Source organism: Martes martes (assembly GCF_963455335.1).
Source record: "Martes martes genome assembly, chromosome: 2".
NCBI classification, from domain to species: Eukaryota; Metazoa; Chordata; class Mammalia; order Carnivora; family Mustelidae; genus Martes; species Martes martes.
Window position 1 is genome coordinate 169,836,492 of NC_137889.1, and position 23,578 is coordinate 169,860,069.

The 23,578-nt window shown below is 45.4% G+C and overlaps 1 protein-coding gene across 3 annotated transcripts in view; it reads left to right on the top strand.

The window, feature by feature from the left end:
• The first annotated feature begins 508 nt into the window (after nucleotides 1-508).
• The window catches only part of PGCKA1 (PDCD10 and GCKIII kinases associated 1), an 86,362-nt gene continuing 63,292 nt past the window's right edge, over nucleotides 509-23,578 (top strand). The window contains exon 1 of one of the 3 annotated variants that reach the window (XM_080797576.1): nucleotides 509-627. The gene's annotated coding sequence lies outside the window, so the exon portion shown is untranslated. The remainder of the gene's footprint in view (nucleotides 628-23,578) is intronic. The other 2 variants (XM_080797577.1, XM_080797571.1) reach the window with 2 other exon arrangements.

Consider the following 23,578-nt stretch of genomic DNA (forward strand, 5'->3'; position numbering starts at 1 on the left):
CGCCGAGCTCCCATTGTGGTCTCTCGAGTGCGCAGACGAGTGTGTGCAACTTCCCTGCGAGTTACATCACGACAGCGTCCGCACGGTGTCCCCGACCCTCTCTACTCGGATAGCGCGGGCAGGCGATAGCGCACACCACCAGGTCGAAACGGAAGAGGCTGGAACCCCAAACACAAAAGTACGGGGTGAAGGGGTACAGATCTATTCTCCCGGGGCCGCATTTCCGCATCTCCCCCACTGACGTCCCGAATCCGAGCAGTCTCCCCTCTTCCTCCAGCAGGACAGAGAAATAGGCGCCCAAACGCGTCCCGGCCCGGGCAGACGGTGGGCACGCGCCCCGGCCGTGGCTGCTCGGAGAGGGCCAGCCCGGCTCCCGGGGTCGCGCGGCCGGGGAGTCCCCGCGCGGCTCGGGGCGCGCAGGTAAAGGGTTACGCGTGCCGGGGAGGCTCGTCCGCCGGCCGCGCCACGTGACGCGCCGGCCCAATGACGGCGCCGGGGCGGCCGCTGCGAGCGCGGCGGGCTCCGGGCTGCGCTGAGCCGCTGGCGTTTCCCGGCGCGGCCGCCCGAGGCCGGCGAAGCCATGGGCGCTGCGACCCCGCCGCCGCCGCCGCCGCCGCCCGGCCCCAGGTAGGGACGGTCCCTCGCCCCGCGCGCCCGGCCCCGTCGCGGGCTTGCCTCCTGCCCCGCTCGGCTTGGGGGCACTGTTTCCCCCGCTTTCTCGCAAGTCGTTTTTATTTCCTTACTTCCTTCTGACAAGGGGGAAAAAATGGGGCGAGGCAGGGCTCAGTTTGATTACTTCGGAAAAGTCACGGAATTCAACAAAGGCACGGAAAGGGAGGCCAGATCCAGCGCCCACGGGGTGCGGGAGGGGGGACGGCGGGCGCGGGCGGGACTTTTACAAATGCCCCAAACTCAACACCAGGACAGTTGGGAAAGCTGGCATCTCCGTGGTGTATGAAACAGTTCTGGTTGAAATCCCTAATTAATGAACTTTCAGCAGCGCCTGAGAACTTGAGTTGGAAAAACTGCAAGAGATTGTCCCTTATTTCTAAGTGTCGCCCTCCCCCATTTTTGAGCATCTGAGCGTTTTCGAATAAAACGGAAATGGAATGTTGACCGCCGCTGTTTCTTTGAAATGTCCTTGGGTCCCAGGATTTGCTCTGGTGGGGGTGCTGGCGCCCTGGGTGGCGGTGGTGGGAAGGGGTGGGGCGGGGAGGGTGCGGCGCTAGGAAGCGGCACGTGTTGGAGAGTACCAGGTGCAAACTGTTAAATGGTCACAAACTGTTTGCCGAATATTTAGTAATTAGGCAAGCATCTCCCTGGTCGATTGCTTGGGTCTCATTTGACCTTGGCAGCCCTGATGAGGTGAGATTTTCACAAACCACCACTGAAGAATTTTTCAGTGATACGAGACAGATTTTTAAATCAGTGGGACTTCCCCCCCCCCCTCCAGGACTGTAATTAACCTTAAAAACAAAACAAAAACTCCCTTTAGGAACTTAGTACATTTTATTTTCCATTGTGGTATATAGACTTTTGCCCGGTGAATTTAGAGGAAGTCAGTGTTCCAGGAGGTGGTTCAGATCATTGAAGAATAGGGTGTTTTATTTTTTTCCTGTCTCGGTGAGAATTACTGGTGGCGCTTTTCACACGGCTTATGAGTGTCCTGGGTGGGCTGTACCCACACTGTTGTGAGGAACAAGGCTGTAGAAAAGATGAGAAACATTGGAGAGTTGAATCAGAAAGAAACACAAAGTGGTCGCTGCTTTTAAACACAATAAATTTTGTTTATTCCCACAAAAATATTCCACTTATTCCCACATCTAATCCTCCGGTTAATATTTTAAGGAGACAGATGTTAAGGTTCTGATGCTACACACCAGTATCTATAGAACACCTCAGCGGTCGTGAGGCAGGTCTTTGAAACTGCGCTTTGAAGCTCTTAAGGCTCAGTGGGACTCTGGGGTTCTTTATACTTCCGTAACGTGTGAAGAATCAGATATAGGAAGCTGCCTTGATCACAGAGCAGGAATGGAACAGACGTGATGAATACAGGAAGGTGGGGTTGGGCTTATTTCTCTTCTTCGCTCACTCGGTGTTCACCCTGGTCCTGCTCTGTCTGTTCCGCAAGTATGTGATAAGTGCCTGTCTGGTGGCATCTGGCCCCAGGGCCTGGTCCTTAATGGTTCTAAAGGTTTCCATTTCCAGTGACATCTAAAGATAAATGGGACCCGTCTTTGCGATGTTCTAGAGCTTGTGAGTATCTAGATTAAAACCAGACAGAAACTTGCATGTCATGTAAGTCTGTTCAATAGCCTAAAAATGGAATGATTCTCCTGACTTCCCACCTCATGTCTTTCTGAGCTTGGAAACACAACCTAGCCAAGTCCTGGCCAGAACCACATCCCAGCCCAAGGGCAGTGCAAATACTTGCCTTCCTTCCTCCTGGAACTGCCCTGCCTTTGGGCCCTCAAGAGCCCATTTACTGAGCTTGGAAGGGATTCCAGTCTCGCAGTAGCTGGGTTTCCTCCACCTGTCCTTGCAAATTCCTTTGGTTTCACAATGTTTCCAGTAACCCTGAATCTTGGGTTCTTTTGAGGTCTTGGTTAAATAGTACCTAGCTCCTGCCCTTTTTTTTTTTTTTTGGGTGGGTGGGGTGGGTCATTAGCTTGATTATCTGGTTGCAGTTAGACTTTCTAGATACCTGGAAAAGAAGAGTCAGTGGACTCATCCTAGGGGAGGATAGACTTGAGCCGTCACCCATCTGCGGGTCGGATGGGTCACCCAGTTGTAGCCTTAGTGTAGTCAGTACCTGAATACTGTTGTAAGAGAATGACATGAAAGTGAAATCTGTTATCTACTCACACTCCCTTTTCACCTGAGAATATCCTGGTCCCATAGAGTTTGGAATCTTCAGAAGCACCATATATCATCAAAATGACCCTATCCTGAGACACCTGGGGGGCTCAATCTGTTAAGCATATGCCTTTGGCTTGGGTCCTGATTTCAGAATCCTGCAATTGAGCCCCATGTTGGGCTCCCTGCTCAGCGGGGAGTCTGCTTCTCCCTCTTCCCCTCTCCCCTGCTCGTGTACATTCTCTCTCTCTAATAAGTAAAATCTTAAAAATTAAAAAAAAAAAAAAAGACCCTATCCTAAGACTTAACATAGCCATCAGGTTAACATGTGTCCTGAAGCAGATATTTATGAGAAGTGAAAACACTAGCTCAGTGTGATCCAGCATCTTGGGAAAGATGTTCCTGAGCTGCAGCGAATATTAAAAGAAAAAGGAATAGGTCTCAAATTTTACCCTGAGCAGCGAATTCCATTCTACTCAGTGGACACGTGGCTCTCTGAAATGAAGTGAAACCCCTCCCTGACCTTGGAGACAGCAAGTTTGTAAGGCCAGAGATAATAAGACACACATTCAGTGGGGTGCCAGGGACACCATCCTTGCCTTCAGGGACCTTGCCATCTTCAGATAAGCCAGCGGAGCATTTTAGACAGAGCTGCTCTGTTTTTAGAAAGTTCTCTCCGGCTGTGATGAGAAGACTGAAATGGGAAAGATCCCAGCAAGCAGCTGCTGTAACACTCCACCCAAGAGGGGAGTGAGAAGTGAATTGATTCTGAAGGTACTTAGCGGGACAAAGGTATTGGGGACATCAAGCCAAGAAAATATGGGGGTGACTCAATTCTCTGCAGTTGATTTCCATGTCTTTTCAAAATACATCTGTTGCAGGCAGGTAGTGCATGCCACGTGCTTTCCCTTCTACAGATGTTACTCTCGGGCTGCATGCCCTTTGTTTCTATCACGGGGAAAGGTGTTGATAAAGAATGAGCCAGGTATAGTTCTCACTTTCAACAACCCAGCACTGCTTCACGCAGACTTAAATGCGTACATCTGAAGGCTAAGTTAGGATCAACGGTTACCCTCATTTTGCATGCACACTCACCAATTTAGCTCGACTCCTTCTAGGAATAAAAACACCCTGACTCTTGACTGGGTAGCCGTCATCGAGGGGGACAGCCGGGCAGCGTGACGTGTGTCGCCATGTGCAGAAATGCCGTGTTAGAGTGCGCCCCAGTGGGACACACGAGGCGCCAAGGGCCTGCGACAGAGGGACAGTCACCTCCGTCCCTGCCCCACGCAGATCTGTCATGCAGTGTGTATTCGAATTTATGTGTGATTCACTTATTTCGGAGTCCCAGAGTCTATCTCTATACTCTAGAGCTTGGACATTCTTGTGATTTTGGTGGTACATCTTTTTCCTTCCATTTGGTAATTGAGTGCAAACCTTGGGTCATTTACTTGTGATAAAGATTGGGTCTGCATGTCACAGCTGTGAAGCATTAGCCCTCTTCTTTGGTGGTCAGACAGCCAATAGCCTCAGTCCTCCAGACAGTGGCAAGTCTAGAAATGACTAGAAGTCTACCGGCACCTGTAAACAGTTGTTAAGAACCACATCCTTTGACTGTCATCAGAGCATATGTTCTGATATAATGTATAATATAATAATATATATATTATATATAATATAATAATATATATTATATATATAATATAATAATATATATTATATATATAATATAATAATATATCAGAACATATGTTCTGATATAATGTATAATTTCCAAAGAGAAATAATGTAATGTAATAATAATAATGAAATAATTACATTATTTCTCTTTGGACCCCAATGAGCTTGGCCATGTGGGTTCCCGCTCCACCGCAAGGAGGCTTACCTCCCAGATTCTGCATAAGACCATTAGGATCAGTGTGAGATGGAGTCATAACCAGCTGCTAGACACCGAAACCAATAAAGTGAAGGTTGCCTCTGATGACATTCTGAGTCGGCAAGACAGGAAAAACTGGGTTCAGAACCATCTGTGAGCGAGGAAGTAAGTGTCACATTCTGGAAAAGTGCACCCTCAATCCTTTTTAGAACCAGAAAAGAGCTTTAATAATCACTTGTTCTGAGCACCTTAATTTAGAGGAAACTGAGGCTCCGAGAGGCAAAATGAGGTCATACAGTCACCTAACACAAAAGCTGCTGGGGCCACAATCCGAGAATCCTAATTCCCAGTGCAGTCACCTTCATCTACTGGCCAAAAAGGACAGAGTTTAGCGATATGGGAAGTTGATCTTTGGTTAAGTACCTTTTCCCCCAAATATTATAACAGCCAATATTTATTGGAGAAATTACTTACATAGAATATTGATTATCTGTTGCTGTGTAACAAACCAGTCCAAAAACGTAGTGGCTGAAAATGGCTACTGTTGATTTAGTTTATGACTGTGTGGGTCAGCAGTGGGGGCCTGGTGACGGCACTGGACTTGTCGGACTCCCTCATGCATCTGTCACAAGGCAGCCCTGCCCCCACCATCTGGGCTTGTTCACTTGTTCACCACCTGCTGGCCCAGGGCAGTACGAGGGAGCATGGAAGTCGTGCTCCTTGAAGCCCAGGCTGAAAGGGACCCGAGCTGCTTGCTTCTCCTCCAGTCGACTCTAAAAGCCAGCGAGGAGGCCAGCCCAGATTCAGAAGGTGGAGAAGGAGACACCACCTTTGACGGGAGGAACGGGCAGAATCAGCTTAGAGAACGGGAAGGCTTTGGGGAGGGGTGGGGAATCATGGTCATTTTTGCAATCTACCGCATTGGCTAAGCACTCGCATAACTTAACGTAACTTAATTTTCCCAATAACGCTTGAGGTGAAGGCAGAAATCCTATTTTACAGGTGAAGACACTGCGACCCAGACATGTCCGTCTGAGTTAGGCAGGAAACGCAGCTGGCCAGGGATGGAACCAGCTTTAGTTCTCAGATCTGACCCAAAGCCCGTGTTTGTAACCAGCACACAGTTCAGCCTCTGTTGCAGGCCACTACAGGGACGGGGGGGATAGTGTTATCATACAACCCAATTTAACTTTAAGAATACCTTGGCTGGATTTATGTAGTAAAAGAAATAAAATCAGGGATGACTGTGCCCTCAAAGAACATATGGTGTGTGTGCATGGGCACCCAAGCTGTTTAAACAGTAAGATTCAGAGTAAAGAGAAAGAAGCCAGCTGGATCATCAGAAAAGAGTAGTAAGGGGCAAGAGAATGAGCTTAGGGGAGCCAAGGGAAAGACTAATTTGAAAAGACTCCTTATCTATTTATTAGTATCTCAAAGGATCTCCTATCACTTATATAAGATAGGTATTAGTCTCATTATACAGAGAAGTTACCCGCCCAAGGCCCCACAGTGAAGAGCTGTTGAAGACGGCATTCAAATCCATGTCCTTGTGTCTCCAGAAGCAATCCTCCACCATCTTTTTCCTTAGAAAGCCAAGACCTTTGTACTCAAAAGTGGTGTCCATGGACCGGCAACATGGCGGTCCACCTGGGAGCTGGTTAGAAATGCAGTCTTGGGGCACCGGGGTGGCTCAGTGGGTTAAGCCTCTGCCTTCGGCTCAGGTCATGATCTCAGGGTCCTGGGATCAAGCCCCACATCGGGCTCTCTGCTCAGCAGGGAGCCTGCTTCCCCCTCTCTCTCTCTGCCTGCCTCTCTGCCTACTTGTGATCTCTCTGTGTTAAATAAATAAAATATTTAAAAAAAAAGAAATGTGGTCTTGATGCTACCTCAGATCTGTGGAATCAGAATCAGCATCTTAACAACATCCCCGGACTGTTCCTAAGTACAGTGGAGTCTGAGAACCAAAGCGCATCCCCCAAGACTTGATGCCAACTTGCATTTTGAGGAAAGGAAAAAAAAAAAAAAAAGAAGAAAGGAAGTGAGATGGTTCTGGACTGCCAAGGTCTGAACTGTGTTTCCCACGCTTTAAGGCTGGGATGTTACCTCTGCCTTCTTCAGCCCTGAAAAGGAAGATTCTTTCTGGTGGGACGGTAGTTTTGATTTTCTGTTTGCTTTCAGGCAGCTTCTCCCACTCCTTTGAGTCATAGCAGTTTTTCAGCTTTGGCTAAGAAGTTTGGCTAAGAAGTTCAAACAAAGTTCCAAATCTCTATCCCTTGTCCTTCCCTGTATATAGTGAAAGAATTATTTTTGGCAGGCAGTGAGTTATAATGGAACAGCTCTTCCTATAGTTCTTCAGTTTATTAGATCTTCCCGGTGACATCTGTAGAGATAGGATTATTATGCCCCTTTCATAAGTTAAGGACAGTGAGAGGTGGTGATGTCATTCAGCTAAGGCTTGAACCCCGGTCTACTGACTCCAAGCTGAGTCTTCTGACTAACCCGCAAAGCACTGTGCAGGTTTTCTGTTTGGTTTTTGGAGGAAATTATCAAACTGATCAATTTTTGCTCTGGGATTCCCTTCCTTCCTTCCTTCCTTCCTCATAGATACTGAGCCAAACTTAGATGCTCGAAAGTTTAAATTGGGGATTTTAAAGTAATTATTTCGTGGAAACCTAAAAATGCCTCATAAAAACATTTTCTCCCTCATCTCTTTTCCTTAATTGAGTTGAATCCCTGTGTTGATTCCAGTGGCAACAAATCACACTTTATATTTCAAATGATGTAATTTTGCAACCTTTTCCTTTGATTCTTTCAGTGATAAAAAGATCTTTCTTTTCTCCAAGTAAAATTTTAAACCTGTTTTCTTAAGCAACTAAGCTAAGGCTCTGAAAATGTCTATAGATTACAGAATCATGACCTGGAAAGGATCCAAACACCTGATTTTAGGGATAAGACTACCAAAGCCTGGGGAGAGAAAGCTGTTCTTTCTAAGATACCCAGCAAGTCAGAGTCAAAACGAAGGCAGGACCCCTAGGCTCTACCCGCCGCACCCCCCCCCCCAAGCCCTGTACTCTTTGACTGAAAGACTTCAAAGCAATTCTTTCCCTGTTGTGTTTCCCAGCCTCTGCTGGGCACCCTGGGGAAGTTGGGAGAGCTCGAGTTTTAAGGTCAGGGTCACGATGACCGACCTGGGTTTGAATCCTGGTTTGCGGCCTGTCTAGCATGTCCCAGGATGCATTTACTGCTGCAGTCATTTCTAAAAAGAATCATAAAACAGAGTTAATTGGCTAGACAGTCAAGATTTAGTTTACAAAGTCCAATTTATCTGCATTCTCTTTTGAACTTGATGGGACAGGCTTTATGATCCTCACCGGGATTTGGTTTTGGTGAGGGAGGCCAAATGTCCTGGAAATGGACACAGTAACAGTTTCAGTGCGGCCCTGCAACCCAGGCAGAGGTCCAGCCTCAGAAGAGCGCTGACGGAGGCCTGACCCTCCCACCTTAGGGTAGTTCAGCCTCCATTACTGATGGGCGGCTTTCTCGTGTCAAAGCTAAAGGTCAGCGTTTCCTGTGCTGAAGTGAGGGCTAAGACGTGGTTCCCGGGAGGTGAGCCTGAAAACAAAGGGAAGGGGAGAGAGAGAGGTCACAGCCCACTGGTGTGGAGAAAGCTAGAGTGTTGTCTTCCAATAATACCCTGCCTAAATTCAAAGATTTCATGGAGCAAAAAGAATGTGACTTCCATGTAATCCAAAAAAAAAAAAAAAAAAAAGCTGAAGTATCTTTAGAGAAAGTAAAATTACTGAAATTGCACCCTTGACGGGCAGTTACCCTGTAAGAGTTAATTAGACGAACAAAAAGCAGAACAAGCAAACAAACAGGAAAAAAAAAAACCCACTGAAGAATTTGCCACCCTAGCACTTTGTGGGGCCCCTAATGGCAGGTGTGACTGGGTGAGGCACACGTCCGCACATGCCTTAAGTCAGAAGCCATCGGAATCATCCCCTCAAACACAGATGACAGCGTCCTATGCATGTTTGGTCCCATTAAATGTCTTTACTCACTTCTGTTTGCAAGTGCTGACCGTCTGTTTAGTTCATGTGAGCCTTTTAAAAAGACGCTGGGAGCAAGGTTGTATTTTCTTCCGTCACTAAGCCATTTGGTCCGCTGCCCTTCCTGAGTGACCCGGAGGAGTGAAGGCTGGGACCTACACTCCCAGAAAGCCCCGAATGACGGCTGGACCGTCATCAACCTTGAATCCCAGTTCTGCCCTTTGATGTGGGACCACAGGAATTTCACTTAATCTCCGGGCTTTCAGCGTCCTTATCCGTAAAACTGCGAAGCTACCTGAGTGTTTCTCCTCGCATCCGTCCGCCCTTCGTAGACGTGTAATAATAACTCTGAGTCTCAGTCTGTGGCCTCCAGTTTTCTCAGATGTAAAATGTGAGGTTTGGACCAGAGCAGCATCTTGGGGTATGGAAGGGAAGGAAAGGACAGGATGGGGGAGGTGATCAGGTGACCCTCACCACCCCCGCCCCCAGCTCACTCCAGCTTTACCATCGATAAAGCCACACGGAGTGACAGCAGACTTCACACTTTAGATAACAGGATTTGCCCTGAATTTCTAAGCAGATATATAACTTTCCTTATTATAAAGTCACCACTGAAATGTCTATCTAGGGTCTGTTTTAAATGTTCTGTCTACCTCAAGCATAGAAAGAAACCGGGAGGGAGGGCGGGGCGGTGGGGGGGATGGAGTCATAATTCCATGTTTATATTAGTGGGAAATAGGGAGGGTGCCAAGGACTTCATTAGAGGAGACAAGTGTGGAGTTCTTTGAGAAAGCAGAACTTAGTTACATGCTGAAATGATCATTCTGTAAGTGCCGAGACTAAAGGAAACTATAAAATCAGGAGAAATGAGGCATGAAGATGATGTCTTTTTCCTGGTCCTCATTTCCGTGAAGGATTTTCAGAATAACCAACTTGGCATTTATAGTATTTAAAAGAGATGGCCTTTGCCTTACTTTTGGTATTTTATAAATTCTGCATCCTTTACTTTGTGAGTTTGATTGGATTATTTTAAGAACTTTATTGTAAAGGGTTTTCACTATAGCAGGCCTACTCTAGTTAGTGAACTTAGTGCCATAAAAAGCTTTTTTTCCCCCTCTACTAATGCTCTGTGGACTAAGATCTAAATGTTCTATTGAGCAAATGTCTGCGGAGGCCAGGCCAGCTGGCAGGGATACAAAGGTGAACAGAACAGACCTGGACACAGTCTCATAGTTATCAGTGTGATCACCACAGACGTGTCCCTCTACCTTCCTGTGTGGACGGCGGGGAGTGAGGTCCTGGGCACTGCCAGGGTATGGAATGGGAGCTGGGGCCTGGACTGAGAGGGAGGAAGGGCTTCCCTGAGGAACCATGTCCACGTGAGACGAGAGGGTGAGATCGCAGGAGGCCTGGGAGCCCCTGCAGTAGGAGAGGGAACGGCGCGGTCACACGTCCAGAGGGGACAGTGTTCCTAGAAGTTGAGCACGAGGAGTACTAGGAGAGGTGAGGCAGGAGGCGCAGGGCCTTGTTGGCCACGAGCTATATGTAATCTGACCTCTACCAGTGTGAACCTTCCTATTTACTTAGAGGTTTTTGGTGGATGTCGAAACCTCCACAATCTAGAGTTGAGCGAGGGTAAAGGTCGTCTTCCTCACAGCCTCCCACGTGGTCCACAAGCAAATCTCCAGCCTAGGGTGCAGATTAAAAACACACTCATGCATCCCAGAGCCTATGCCAATGGATCGTAAAGCAAATTATAGACCAGACGGGCATTATAAGTCAGTGGCCTTTAGAACAGTGAGAAGCTATTGAAGGTTTTCAACGTATAAGTCATAAGATTTGCTTCTCTGGCGGCAGAGCTGGGGGGAGAGAAGACTCATGAAGGGGCTGTGATTGTAGGACCTGTTGTTGGACCTCCACTTGAATGAAGTGGAGGTCCTTGGATGGAGAGAAGGATACAGCTGACTTCCCAAGATCCTGAGTGATAGCACTGGGACCTGGTGACAGACGGGAATGGGAAGAGAGGCAGGCAGTGTCAAGACTGAATTTTGGGACATGGGTATACAAGAAATTTTATAGTGTTAGAATCAGTGTTTATAATCAAAAAGAAAAAAAAGCAATTTATATGTTGTCAATAGGCATTGGCTAAAGAAAGTACAGCTCACAGATGCAGTGCAACACCCTGTACTAATAAACATAATGAGATGTCTGCGATGACACAGCGGAAGGATGCCCAGGATATAATTTTAAATTCATAAGAATTTGTTGAAGAAACATATACTTGGCGTTCCATTTTAATACAGATAGTAATGATTATAATTAGCACTTAGCAATAGTAATGATTGTAAGTAGCACTTAGAATTAAAATATCTGGAAGAAAAAAATTCCAAACAGTTAACAGTATTTATCTGTGAAGCAAAGATTACTAGGGATATTGGCAATCTACATTTGACATTTCTGTACTCTGGGCTTTTTGCAACAGAGAAATCAGACCTTGTAGAAAATGAACAAACTACCCTCGTTCTATTATGAAAACTCTTGCTCATTCCACCCCAGAGTGATTACTCCCTCTTCTGAACACACAGGCCACATTCATTCCAGAGTGTGAGACCCAAAAGGGGCCTTAGCCGTCCTTTGATTCACTATCTCCATTTCATCTCCAAGGCTGCTGAAGCCCAGAGAGGTTAATGGCTCGGCCAAAGTCACATGACCCTGAATTAATAACAGAGCCAAGACTGGAATCCAGGAATATGCTTACTCTTACTCTAAAATTCTTCCTACTACAACAAGCTAAGTCTTCTCTAGCACACACTGTATCTATGAATAACTTGGCTTTTATTAGACTGTCCAGTAAATAAATCTTTCTCTGTCACTAAATGATGTGCTCAGACTCTGTCCGTGTCTGGCGTTGTGCTCTCAGTACTCTGTAAAACTCTCATTAAAGCAACGGGTAGGGGCGCCTGGGTGGTTCACTGGGTTAAAGCCTCTGCCTTCAGCTCGGGTCATGATCCCAGGGTCCTGGGATCCAGCCCTACATTGGGCTCTCTGCTCAGCAGGGAGCCTGCTTCCCCCTCTCTCTCTCTGCCTGCCTCTCTGCCTACTTGAGATCTGTCTGTCAAATAAATAAATAAACTCATAAATAAATAAATAAAGCAACGGGTAGACCGTAGACTTCAGATCCAAGAGGCAGGACTAAAATTTGAGGAGGAGAAATACACCCACAATCCCCCTACTTCCATCCCCCCATTCTCTCTCTCACACACACACAGAGTACGGACAAGTTGGAGCACTAAGCCACATGGCCTCCTTGGTTATGCTGGGAAAATAGACTTTGGATTTGGGGAGGTTCAGCAAGTACCCTTCTCCCCTGCCACAAGACCCCCATATTTTGGACCTTCCAAAGGCAAAGGCATCCCTATTCAAGGATTCCTTTAACGAGTTGACCATGTCAGTGACTTCCCGTAGCTGTCTTCTGAGCTCTCCCTCCCCTGGAGAGTGGGTTTCAGGGACTCTGACCTTACAGAAACTCAACGGACCCTGGCCTGACTGTGGGTTCAGAGCAGTGGTTCAGATTGTCCACTGTGTGTGGTGGTGGCCCAGTGAACTAGATGATTCTGGATCAGGATTCATTGACCGAAGGGGGAATAGGGAACGACTTTGTCCTTAGACCAGGAGTTAGCTAGGGACAATCGGGGAGCTGCATGAAGCAGCCGGTGGAGGGCTGTGTTTGGCTTTCCCACCTTTGGTGCCTGATTCTTTGCTCCTCCTTCCCTGAAGCTAATCAGAATTCTTTTGTCTGTAATGAATTACACCCCGCATCTGGTGTTCATCACCTAAATGGGCCGCTGTCTCTCGGAAACTATTCTGCTCCCATTAAAAAAATTTGGTGAGCTTGTTTCCAGTGTTTTATTAATTTATTTCAACTCAGCATTTTCCATATCTGAAACATTTCCATTTTTTAATTACCATCTGTTTGATTTTTTTTTTAGACTCTATGCACTCGCCCCACCATCCCCCAACACGCGCACGTGTGCGCGTGCACACACACACATTTATATAAAACTTAGTTTTAAGTTCTTCCAAATCAGTTGTTTTTCCTCCTGTTGCAAATCCAGAAAAGGATGCTGTATCTTTAAGTTTGGAGATATTTTATAATTGTCTTTGAAGTTTCAATTTTCATTTGTTTGCTTTGGGTGGGACATGGAAAAATATTTGCGTACTGTATGGCACTGACCTTCAGAATGCACATGTTCATGAATTTCCTTCTCTGAGAAAGGTGGCAGAGAACTCATTGGTGATGCTTTCTCTTTTTAAGTGTTTGCAAGTCCGTGAATTTCTATACTAAAAATTGGTAAGTTCGTTAAGTATCAAGGTTGGACCTAAGAAGAGGTTTCTGAGACATTTCAAAAGTGTGAAACTTCAGAAATGAAACATTGGGTTTTCTAGAAAGTTCTATATTATCCCCAAAGCTACCTTAGTTATATGATCTGTATTTTCACTATAGTTATTAACAAGGCAATGATGAACTCTAATGATTTATTCAGAATAACGTTTTTAGAAATTTTTGTTTATTTTTAAATAAGGTTTTTTTTTAATGTTTAGGTAATATCTTTAAATTATTTTGAGTGACTTGGAGGCATCTGTGTGTGTTTGTTTTCTTAAGGGAATTAAAATTCCAATAGTGCAAAAATTCTTAGTCACTCATCAAATATGTATTGAGCATTTCCCAGATGCCAGACCGTCAGAGAAAGTGGAAGTCAGCCTGCCTGGGAACCCCACCACTGTGCATTTTTCACAGATATTAACTTTAACGGGCAAAGTTCTTGAATCCCATGCTCCCACACCATACACTTGGAACATAAATCCGTTCATAATTTTTTTTTTTTTTTTTTTTTTTTAAGTAGGCTCCATGCCCAGCACAGAGCGCAGTGCTGGGCTTGAACTCATGACCCTGAGATCAAGACCTGAGCTGAGTTCCAGCATTGGATGCTTAACCTACTAAGCTAAGCCACCCAGGCACCCCTCCTTCGTCATATTTATTGAGCACTAACTGCATGCTAGGCATTAAGTTATGTGCTGACCAGGATACAGAGGAGAACAAATAGAGTCCCTATCCTCCTGTGGCTTGTAATATCTACTGGGAAAGAAGAACATGACACAGTCACATAAATAAAACTAGAATTTCAGCCTGTGGTGCAACAAAGGAAGGATGAAAGGCGTGTATAAGAGCCTTTGTGGGATTTGATTTAGACAGGTGGGGAGAGAGGTCAGAGAAGGCTTTTCAGCAAAAGTGACAGGCTGAAACAGGAAGAAAGAGGACAGCTTAGCCAGGGAGAGAGGTGGAGAAGAAAATTGGTTACCTATTTTTTTTTTTTTTTAAAGCGGGGAGCATGATTCTGGAAGCCAAGAAACCCAGTTTCTAGTTTTTTTTGTTTTTGTTTTTTTTAAGATTTCATCCATTTATTTGACAGAGAGAGACCACCAGTCGGCAGAGAGGCAGGCAGAGAGAGAGAGGAGGAAGCAGGCTCCCCGCCGAGCAGAGAGCCCGATGTGGGCCTCGATCCCAGGACCCTGAGATCATGACCCGAGCCGAAGGCAGAAGCTCAATCCACTGAGCCACCCAGGTGCCCCCCAGTTTCTAGTTTAAGAGACGCTAGCAACTACCCTTGAGCACACCTTAATGTCTGGTTGCATTTTCCTGAACCCAGAGACTAACGTTGAACAGAAACCTCTAGGATTTCTCCTCTGATCTCTGATTAGTACATACTGCTCCCTTACCCAAAGCTCTGATGGCTCCAGGTGGGCCATTTCTGGAGCCGTCACCATCCTGGCCCAGAATCCGTCTGTCCCAGAAACTGTGTGTGGCACACCTGGCTGCCCGGCTGACCACGGGGCCGGACCCGGGCGGCTCCCTGCAGCTGCCCAGCTCCCTAGCTCCCTGCCCCGCCCCCACCACACCGTATCTACCTTGCTATCAATTCTTTCCACATTCCCTCCATTCTCAGAGGATAAGGTGTTCCTTTTCCTGTTCAAGGTCAACCTGTTCACATGGGCTCCTTCGCTTTTAGCCTCGGTCCTCTGGGGCATTGCTTCACCAAGTAGTCATGCTGTTTCTGTCCCAAATCTTCAGGCTCTTAGCATAGCCTTCTTTCCTCCAAAAAAGGAGTCCATGCTCTCCTCAGTGAACACACTCAAACCTTTTTTTTTTTTTTTTTTTAATTAAAACACAGACATCTCTTCCTTGGAGCCTCATCCCTCTCCCTTTTGGCTACTTGCACCACCACCACCCCCCGCCCTCCCCAGTTTCCCTTATTAAAATATTAAGTGGAATTTTAAAGAATTCTTGACTCATTGCTACCTTTAAATGCAGTTCCCGGTTTCTCACTTCTTAGTTCACCCTTTATTCACGGTTATTTTTTTTCTACCCACACTGTGACGTGAAAAGTTCACTGATAAAATTTAAATCTGAAATTTCAATTTGTGACCATTTAGACGAACAGTCATGGGGCACCTGGGTGGCTCAGTCCATTAAGCGTCTGCCTTTCATTCAGGTCATGATGATCTTGGGGTCCTGTGATCCAGCCCCGCACTGGCTCCACGCTCAGCAAGGAGTCTGCTTCTTCCTCTGCTCATATTCTCCCTCTCTCTCTCTCTCAAATAAATAAATAAAAGCTTTAAAAAAAAAAAAAAGGCTAGCAGTCATATTTCATCCCCGTGCTTTATAGACTGTCCTAAGGCATTTTAAACTACTGACATTGATGCTGCCTTCCTTTTTGAAGTTCTCTCCTCCCTTTGACTTCTGTTACACGGTGACACTTCTCACTCCTGGTTCTCCATCGACTTCCATGACCAGTCCCTGTTTGCCTGCCACCTGCTCTTAGGTTTAGAGTCATGAGTGTGTCAGCAGGGAAGGGAGTGTGGAGAACTCAGAGCACTATCGGGTGGTGATGAGAATCATCGATTCTACTCAGTGGTGGGTTGTGCGGGAGGTGGAAGGATCAGAGGACCTGAGAATTAGCTGACTCGTAATTTGATTCTCACCGACAGAGGTGAGAGGACTGAGACCTTTTTAAGGTGTGCTTTCCATGTTAAAGCAAATTATGTCCTTGTGAGATGGTATTTTCACCCTGGGAAGGTTTAGAACTAAGCATAGGTATGATGAACTAAATAAAACCCAAAGTATTTGAAATTTTAGAGAAGTTTGTGAAAGAGCCTTTATTCACTGTTTTGAACATGTACAGTATTCACAGTGTGTAGGGTAATTTGTTATTTAACGTGTTAAGTCTTACGATTCCACTTTAAAAATGTGTCATTAGAAAAAAAAATGTGTCATTAACTGATTGATTTAGACTTGGGTTCCTCTAAGCTGAAACTTTTCAGATAGTTTTTTTTTTCCAAGATTAATTTTTATTTATTTTTTTATTTATTTATTTATTAAAGATTTTATTTATTTATCTAACAGACAGAAATCACAAGTAGGCAGAGAGGCAAGCAGAGAGAGAGGGGGAAGCAGGCTCCCTGCAGGGTAAAGAGCCCGACACAGGGCTCGATCCCAGGACCCTAGGATCATGACCTGAGCCGAAGCAGAGGCTTTAACCCACTGAGCCACCCAGGCGCCCCTAAGATTAACTTTTATTTAGAGAGAGAGAATGTGAGCAGGGGAGAGGGAGAGGGAGAGAATCTCGAGCAGACTCCCCACTGTGTGCGGAGACCGGTGTGGGGCTCAGTCTCATGACCCCAAGATCATGACCCAACCAAAATCGAGAGTTGGGCACTTAACCAACTAAGCCACCCAGGCGCTTCAGTTTTCCTTTGTTTTATACTGGATCGAAATGTTTATGACAGCTAAAGATTTACCTTACTTATGAGTTTATTAATTTTATAAAATGACTGAAGTATTACAGAAGAGTTTGTTTATTGGTTACTGAGACACTTTTTTAAAAAATCAAATATATTACATTTTTAAATAAAATGTTTAACTGTCCTTTCCTTTAATTAACCAAGTTAGAAAACCACTCTCAAAAGTATTGGCAAAGTTTAGAGAATCGCCCATAGGATATAAGATTTGCAGTTATCTCCACTGAAGAGAAAGCTACATTTTTTAACGTTATTTTAATAAATATCAAGCAAAAAAAAAACCCAGATAGCTATCCGTCATGTTATCTGGGGCCCTGGGAGATAGCCCCGCATTTTCGCTGGCCACTTCCCCATTCCCCAGTATGGGTGTGCCCCGTGGCTCCTCCCTCACCCCCAGCGCTTTCCGGCCTCTAGCTCCCCAATGGCCTGAGAGGGGGGTGGGGGGGTGGGGAGAAGTGAGGGGGGCTGGGCTTATCTCAGGATGGGCTCATCTCAGTGTGTGCACCACCGCTCATGGCTCAGATGCGTGTGACCTCAATGCCCTACCTCCGGCCCCACTCTCCGCACACAGCTGCAGATCCCTTGAGGACAGCTGCCTGCAGATCCCTTGACCTCTTTAAACTTAACCCATCTGAAACTGCAATCACCAATGCGCCCTCACCAACCCCACTGATGCGCTCTCCCTCCCATTACCCTCAGTGGATGACGTCACCTAGTTTTCCTTCCCAGCGAGCTCAGGGACTCTGGGTCAGGGCACACTACCTGACAACAGCAGGCACTCAGACACAAAGGCCAGATAAGATACAGGTGACGCGATACATGTCTTACGACCAACGGCAAGGGTGAGGCCCCATATCGTGCTGATAGTAGTTCAGATCTCTTGGTCAGGCCTGTGGGAATAGCTAACATTTACAGAGCACCGCCTACATGCCAGGCACCCAAGAGGATGTATATATGTCATCTAACTGAAAGGGGTGGCTCAGAGAGGTTAAGCAAGTTGTTCAAGGTGACAGAGCTGGGACTAGGTCAAATTCTGGGTGACTGACCCACAGAGCCCAGCCTCTTAGCCCGCAGACTCCTTCCTCTGTGTCAGGTCCCTCCCCTCCCAGCAGGTGCTTCCACACCAGGTCAGATGGCCCTGACACACCATTATGCCCTGCCATTACTGGTGTGCCTATGAAGGCCAAATGACACTTGGAAATTCAGACGTTCACTTATAATCATCTAGCAAACGTTCTTTCATTTCCCTATTAAAGAACTCACTTTACCATTTTATTTATTTATTTTTTTAAAAGATTTTATTTATTTACTTGTCAGAGAGAGAGAGAGAGTGAGCACAGGCAGAGTGGCAGAGGGAGAAGCAGGCTCCCTGAGGAGCAAGGAGCCCGATGTGGGACTCGATCCTAGGACGCTGGGATCATGACCTGAGCCGAAGGCAGCCGCTTAACCAACTGAGCCACCCAGGCGTCCCTCACTTTACCATTTTAGATCAAAATGCCAAAGCTTAATGATTTCAAAGATCAATACGGTCACTTCCTGAAGATACAGCAGCAGACCTCGCTCTCCCCGCTTTCCTGTTCAACCTTCTGCACGTTTAGGAAAAATCCTTCTTGATCTTTCCATCCACTGCCTGACCAAGAAAGATGCGTTTCCCTCCATGTGGACACCAAACATTGGGATTAGAGGAAATGCAGCCACAAGAGCACATTTTAAGAAATAAAAATTAAGGAATCACCCTTCTAATACTTCCTCCTTCCCTGCTTTCTGCAGCCATAGACACAAGGCTCATTTTTCCTCCCCGCTGAGCGCTTCAGCCCTAGCACAAAATTCCTGAGAGGGGTAAAACTGGAACTGCTGTCTCCACCCCACCCCCTCACCCCTTGGGAGAGTAAACCCTCCAAATTCAGGCTGCCAAGATTGAGACAGTGAGGATCCTTTGTTCAGAATACACATATCCCCAAAATTATGAGCGTTCGAGTCTGCAGCGCTCATTCCTGAATTCACTCGGTTCTACCCCAAACTAGCCTGCTCCTCTTGTTAAGATTCTTGAAGTTGGGGAACTTTCGTCTAGTTCTCTTCAGGAAACTGTGTATGAAAATATGCCACCTTTAGCAATGCTTACAAAGTAGTTGCTTAGAATACCAGTTCCCTTCTATTTGAGTCACATATGCAAACTTGAAAACTGAAAGGAGCCTAGATAAAGATATAATCACATGCACAGTGCCACAGAATAGATTTCTGGAGAAGGGATTTTAGTGAGCAGGAACTCTCCTCTAATAATGTTAAACTAGAGCCTGAGGAACTTTAATTTCTAGAAGTGCTCCTGATGGTGGCCAAAACGCAAAATAATTTTAATTATAGCAAAATAACTTTTCCTCAACTATGAAAAATAAAAGAAAGGAACTGTTTTATGTGAGGTGGAAAATAACCACAACGCCCAAATAAGGTAGCCTTCTGCATTCAGATAACACAGTAATTCAGGAGGAACTGGCCTCATTCTCTCAAGTGCACAGACCAAAAGGCGAACCCCTTTAGCACCTATTTTGATGCTAGTTAGGACCATAACCCTAGGGCGATTAATGTCCTCATTCTCCAGACAGGGTGATGAAGACACTAGGTTATCCAGACTGATGTGAGACTCCTTAATCCCAGGTCTTCTTTAAATGTCTCTGAGGCCACAGAAATCTGTTCCTTAATCTCTCACCAGATAACACGTTGCCCATTTCTAGAACCCAAAAGCCATGTCCCTTCAACATCTTACTCTTCATTACTAGATGCCAGAATTTCGTAAAGTTCACTTCATTATCCCATTTGATCTTCATATGTTTATCTACACACCAAGTAGCCATCACGGCAGGATAACAGGGTGGTGAAAAGCAGAAGCTTTTAGAAACACCCAGGGTCAAGTCCCAGCTTTCGAACTTAGCACCCCGGCACTTCCTTCTCTTTGTAAAATTGGGGAAAATAATTGGGCCAACACTTAACGGTATTACTATTGGCCTAGAAGCTGGGAATCAAATCAGTGCATACACATGAAGAAATTGTGTTTGTTAATTTGTATGATTTCTTTTCCTTTTATTTTTTTTAAAGATTTTATTTATTTATTTGACTGAGTGAGATCACAAGTGGGCAGAAAGGCAGGCAGAAAGAGGGGGAAGCAGGCTCCCTGCTGAGCAGAGAGCCCGATGTGGGGCCCGATCCCAGGACCCTGAGATCATGACCTGAGTCGAAGGCAGAGGCCCGTCCCACTGAGTCACCCAGGTGCCCAATATGTATGACTTCTGTAATCAGAAAACCATCTTAAAAACATATGTTAATAATAATGAAGTGTACCACTTTATAGTAGCCACTCTTGAGAATGGCTGCCATCAAAAAGTTGTGCATGACAAGTGTTTGCAAAGATGTAGAGAAATTGGAACCTTCCTACACTGCTGATGGGAGTGTGAAATGATCTATACACTTTGGAAAACATTTTGCCAGTTCCTTAAAAGGTTAAATATCGGGGTGCCTTGATGTCTCAGTCAGTTGAGCATCTGACTCTTGGTTTTGGCCCAGGTCATGATCTCAGGGTCGTGAGTTTGAGTCCCACAGGATTCTCTCTCTCTCCTTCTCCCTCTGCCCCTCTCCACCGGGTTGTGTGTGTACACACTCTCTCTCTCTAAAAAAAAAATTTTTTTAATAAAAAAATAAATAGGGTGCCTGGGTGGCTCAATTGGTTAAGCACCTGCCTTCTGCTCAGGTCATGATCCCAGGGTGCTGGGATCGAGCCCCACACCAGGTTCCCTCCTCAGCGGGGAGCCTGCTTCTCCTTTTCCCTCTGCCTGCTGTTTCCCCTGCTTGTGTGCTCTCTCTCTCTCTGTCAAATTAATAAAATATTTAGTGAATAAATAAATAAGTACATTTTCAAAAAAAGTTAGACATGGAATTAACTGTATTACCCAGACATCCCATTCCTAAACATACACCCAAGAGAAATGAAAACATACATCCACACAAAAACTTGAACATGAATGCTCATAGCAGCATTATTCATAATAGCCCAAAAGTAGAAACAGCCCAAGTGTCCATTGACTGATGAATGGACAAATAAAATGGGATACAGCCATCCAGCAGAACATAGGAATGAAGAAACTGATATGTACTACAGAAGATGGATGAGCCTTGAAAATACCATGCGAAGTGAAAGAAGCCGGACAGAAAGGCCACATTGTACAACTCCATCTGTGTGAAAGGTCCGGAACAAACAAACACAGAGACAGAAAGTGGACTGGTGATTGCCTAGGGCTCTGGAAAATGGGGTATTGGGAGCTCATGCCTAAAGGGGAAGAATTTCTTTTGGGGCTGATGACAATGTTCTGAAATTGACGGTGGCCTTGGTCACGCAAGTCTTTGAGTATACTGAGAACGGTGGCGTGTACATATTAAGTAGGTGAAGGGTAAGGTAGGTGAATTACATCTCAAACTGTTAAAATGTAATAAGATGACAGACTTCTAAGTAATTTCAGGAACCCTTGAGGCTTCGAAGTTTTTGGAGTGGAGGTCAGTAGGCATCTGTTAATTACCCCGTCAGAGATGTGTCCGCCAATCCACAGGTTTTGACTTGCTGGTAGCTTTTGAGAATCTTCTTTGCTTGCAGCAGCAGTCTAAACGTGAGAAGCTTCAACTCTGGTCTTTGATTTTGGGGGGTTTTTTGGGGTTTTTTTTTGTTTGTTTTGGTTTGTTTTTAAAGATTTATTGAGAGAAAGAGTGGGGGAGAGAGAGAATTTCAAGCAGACTCCACGCTAAGCATGGAGCACAACGCAGAGCTCAGTCTTACGACCTTGAGATCATGACCTGAGCCAAAACCAAGAGTCAGACACTCAACCGACTGAGCCACCCAGCTGCCCCTCTGGTCTTTGTTTAATAAATATTTTATTGTTTAATCTCCTGATTGTAAAATTAATACATACAATTTGGGGGGAAAACTCAGAAAATAATGAGTTGTAAGCATAAGTTAAAGAAAACAAGTAACCTTGTGACTCTGAGAGCAGTATTCCTTCCTGACTCCTTTCCAGGTTGGAAAATCTGATCTCGAACTTAGGTTTTCGAGATGCAAGTTCTCACTCCATGTCCATATGCAAACTGCATTTTGACAGAACCTTCTTGAAAATGATCACTTGAACCTGAAGACCTCTTCCTTCTGAAGGTGAATTCCCAGTCCTGTACATTACACAGTGCCCAGATGCAGTGACCATCTGTAGTAATTTAAAAACACTTTGCTGACTTTGCACAGCCATTAGAGAGCTCCCCTATTTCATACTTTACACAATATTTTTCTTCCTGTCTTATTAACCTGTGCACCAGGTTGTGATCTTCTTCAAGATTTACCTGGTTCTGATTTCTCGAAGCCCTAGAATCAGACCTCTGGAAATAATGGGCTCTGAGGGAAATGCTGCCCAGATCTCCAGGCCTCTGAGACACTGAGAATCACGCTGTCCACAAAACAGGCTCTTAGTGTAGGGCTGACCTAATGCGACAGGTGAATATAGTAGCCCATTCTTTGTGAGGGGAAAAAAAAAAAAAAAGCATTATTTGGCTTAAGTCCACCAAACTAAGGTTAGCCCTGTAAGGAAACAAATAACTTTCCCAAGCTTTGAATTGTCCTTTCAGTCAACAGCTAAAATAATTGTAAATATTGTTCAGATAAGGAATCGGCCCTCTTACACTTCTGTTTGTTCACATAAGAAATACTTATTTGTAATTTGCCTTATAAAATTACTATCCCGAGTTGGTCCTTTAGTACCAGGAAATGAACTGATGGTAAGGTGTGCTACTTTCTGTAGGGAACGCATTTCCACGAAGAAACTTAACTGGAAACCATCTTCTCGTAACTCCCTCAGCACTTTCTGCATCTCGCTCCGTCAAGGCTCAGCCATTATTTTTATTGCTGATTATTCTTTCATGTGAGAGTGGTTTATTTTCTCATGAGGTGGTAAATTTTTTCTTAAAGTATGTCCCATAAATGTCTTTTTATCTCCCACAGCATGTTACAGGAGGTCAAGCCCTAAATATTTCTTGATGAATTATTTGCCAGGAGGCATGGCTGGCGTTCCCACAGTGTGGGCGCTGGTGAGCAAATTTCTCGGTCCTTCCTGTCTTTCTAAAGGAGCGATCAGAATCTCCCTGTCTACGGTAAAGCAGGAAAGAGCAGCTTTTTTGGAGCAAAGTTAAAACATTAGGCAGGTTGCTTAATAGGGAGGTAACTGTTCATTGTCCCAGTCTTTTTTTTTTTTTAAAGATTTTATTTATTTATTTGACAGACAAAGATCACAAGTAGGCAGGAGGCAGGCAGAGAGAGAGAAGAGGAAGCAGGCTCCCCGCTGAGCAGAGAGCCCGATTCGGGGCTCCATCCCAGGACCCTGGGATCACGACCTGAGCCGAAGATAGAGGCTTAACCCACTAAGCCACCCAGGCACCCCTCATTGTCCCAGTCTTTCACGGTTTCTACAGATGGAAACACTTCAGACATTTAAAAACAAAAAGCTACCACCCAGGGACGTGGCTTTCACCTTTGGGGCACCTGGGTGGCTCAGTGGGTTAAGCCTCTGCCTTCAGCTCAGATCATGATCTCAGGGTCCTGGGATCGAGCCCTGCATCCAGCTCTCTGCTCAGCGGGGAGCCTGCTTCCCCCTCTCTCTCTCTCTGCTTGCCTCTCTGCCTACTTGTGATCTCTGTCTGTCAAATAAATAAATAAAAATCTCTAAAAATTTTAAAAATAAATAAACAAATAAAAAATAAAAACAAAAAGCCACACTTCCAGTGAGCATCTGCCCATTTTCCGTATTGTGAGGCTTCCCTATTGGCTATGCCTTTGAGATGTGAGAAACTCCATCATTGAGGACTGGTAAACCGAAGGACCTTTTGGCCTATTTCCTTTTCCACCAGGAGTAGTTATAACTTG